The sequence below is a fragment of the Silene latifolia genome, chromosome 11, assembly GCF_048544455.1.
Source record: "Silene latifolia isolate original U9 population chromosome 11, ASM4854445v1, whole genome shotgun sequence".
NCBI classification, from domain to species: domain Eukaryota; kingdom Viridiplantae; phylum Streptophyta; class Magnoliopsida; order Caryophyllales; family Caryophyllaceae; genus Silene; species Silene latifolia.
Genome location: NC_133536.1, coordinates 66,102,793 through 66,105,535, shown reverse-complemented (window position 1 = coordinate 66,105,535; position 2,743 = coordinate 66,102,793). Strand labels below are relative to the sequence as shown.

Genomic DNA, 2,743 nt, shown 5'->3' with positions numbered 1-2,743 from the left:
GAGAAATTCAAGGAATACCGAGAATCGGGTACGTAACCTCTTGGGTAGAAAGATTAAAACACTGCGCTCAGACCGTGGTGGCGAGTATCTTTCTCACGAGTTTGATCAACACCTTAAGGACTGTGGGATTGCCTTACAGTTAACTCCACCTGGAACACCTCAGTTGAATGGTGTGTCCGAATGGAGAAATCGCACACTACTTGATATGGTTCTATCCATGATGAGTCACACCGTGTTGCCTGACTCATTGTGGGGTTATGCTCTTCTCATCACCGCTCTAATACTTAACAAAGTCCGTCTAAAGTCATGTGACAAGACTCCATATGAACTATGGAAGGGAACGGTCCCTAACTTGTCCTTTATACGGGTTTGGGGCTGCGAGGCTTATGTCAAGTGGAGACACGAGGATAAGCTCGGCCCGCGATCGGTCAAGACATACTTTATAGGTTATCCTAAAGGAACACTTGGTCATTACTTCTATTCGCCAACCGAACTGTGACACCCCCATTTATTGGGGAAAAGTAAACACGTAATTCTACAGAAAAACTGGTAGGATATGTTTGTAATTGGTTCAACTAGCCAAAAACCTGTAATTTTAAAAATTTTCTAAACCAATCACAACATTTCCAACATTCCCAAGAGGCGGGTGCCAAAACCTGCAATGCTAACGAACTACTTTACATGCCATAGCTAACGATAAGAAAATGTAATGATACAAACCCAAAATAGAAAAGGGAGACATATGTCCCTAAAATGTATGTGACATAAAAAGGGTTTAAGGTCACAATGAAATAAAACCAGTCTAGGTCCCAAGGTTACTTTGCTCGCTAGCTCGTCCATGTACCCCATATATGCATCACCTACCTGTCATTCGCATTTTATACAAATACGAAAGCCACAGTCAGTGGGGAGTAACTCCGAGTTCTCCCAGCCACGAAATGTCATAATTAATATAACATGTAAACATAAGAATATGAATACGAATCACACAATGCCTTAGCATATAGATGCTAGACAATTGTGCTTATCATGTGAACAACAATATAACAACACATAGTCCTAGCATGTGAATACTAGACCGACTCAAGCTACACTATCATGTGAGTCACATAACATCCAGGAATCCAAACTCTATCAACCATAGCCGGCTTGCATCTCACCTTCTATGATTCATAGAATCATCAAACAAAAAAGGGCAATATATCAAAGACAGGCATAAGTTCTTAGTACCGTCAATAGTCACTTTGTAACTCGAGTCTATACCACGAGGTAGGGAAGGTAATCGAACCGGTATCTTGGCTCAGCGGTTACTATTAAGAAAACATGGCCAAGAGACAACACAACCCTAGCCTAAAATCTGCGCAGACCAAGACATGCGGATACACACCACCGCACCCAAGACCCACAACTTTTTTTAAAACAAAGTGAAGTGAGTACCCTAAGGATACCACCGAAGGGTTGGCTAGTACTTAAGCTGACCCCATACTATCAAAATAAGTACCTGAGGTCATGCCCCAACTTGGATATAAATCCACTAGTCAGGAACACAAAGGCTATCAAGCAGTGAACATATACTCGTCAGAGACTATAAAGACCTATCTATGATGAAGGCCGAAATACTCACCTAGGACCTAGTCCCAGCTAGTCCCAGCTTGAATACTTTAGCCCACACCACACAAGACTCACCACACAAGTCAATTAAGACACCCACTTAACCATAAGAGGGCAAAAAGTCCCACTTACCCACATGAATTCTAACATTCTATCATGTGAAAGGCTAAATAATATTGTCTATTCAAATAGATAAACCAACAGTTCCTCAATAAGAATTCAAGACTAACTTCTAATTCTAGCAATTTTAACAATATTAAAGGCTTTAGGGGAAACTAGGGCCATTTCTACAATACAAGACACTATTAAAATCAATAAGCTATACATGTGAACTAAAGCTTGATAAATGGCCTAAAACAAGAAAAAGGCCGATTATCTAAATCATTCAACCGAATTTTTACCCGCAACCCCAGCCCTGCGACAGTGCGGGTCAAATTGCGGTGACCAATCACTCAATTAATCGACATCGCATCGGTTAAAAGGGACTAAGGCTCGATTTTACAATCAAAAAACATTACAATTATCCCTATACAATTCATTCTGAGCCTATTATTTACAAATTCAATTTATAAACTATCCTAACATGTGATAATTATCAATATAAGCATAATTTTTACCAACCTTATTATCTTTACTACTAACATTATTCATTCACCTAAACACTTATCAAACAACAGGCACACATTAACTACTAATGTGACATTAATTCGTCGAGTAACTCGGAATAGTTACCTTACGCTAGCAAAGAGACAAGTAAAAACTTGAGAAAGCTTCTAAAACCCCAAATTACTCTTCATCTTCAACCACATATGAGTCACCTAAAATAATTATGTGAAAGGACGATATTAACGAATTATCGTTATATAAAATATAAGACGGAAATTAATTTAATTATATATTAAATAAACCAAACTAGCGTCAAAACAATTTATAGATACGGCCCAAACTCGCGACTTAGCCAGGCCACTGCCTAGGCCACGGCCAGGCCACTGCCTAGGCCACTGCCAGCTGCTGCTAGGCTACAACAGGCCAACCTTATAAAAGTCACTCTCGTCCCAAAAATTAATTCAATCTCAACTCTCTACCCCATCTCTTTCATTACTCCGTCCTATAATATAATACTCCATAGTAA

General features: G+C 39.4%; 1 long non-coding RNA gene across 1 annotated transcript; it reads right to left on the bottom strand.

The window, feature by feature from the left end:
* Positions 1 to 662: 662 nt before the first annotated feature.
* LOC141614906 (uncharacterized) lies at positions 663 to 2,429 on the bottom strand. The gene is made up of 2 exons (XR_012529457.1): positions 2,344 to 2,429; positions 663 to 864 (listed from the first exon to the last, which is right to left on the bottom strand). It is a non-coding gene; the product is annotated as an uncharacterized LOC141614906 (long non-coding RNA).
* Positions 2,430 to 2,743: the final 314 nt, after the last annotated feature.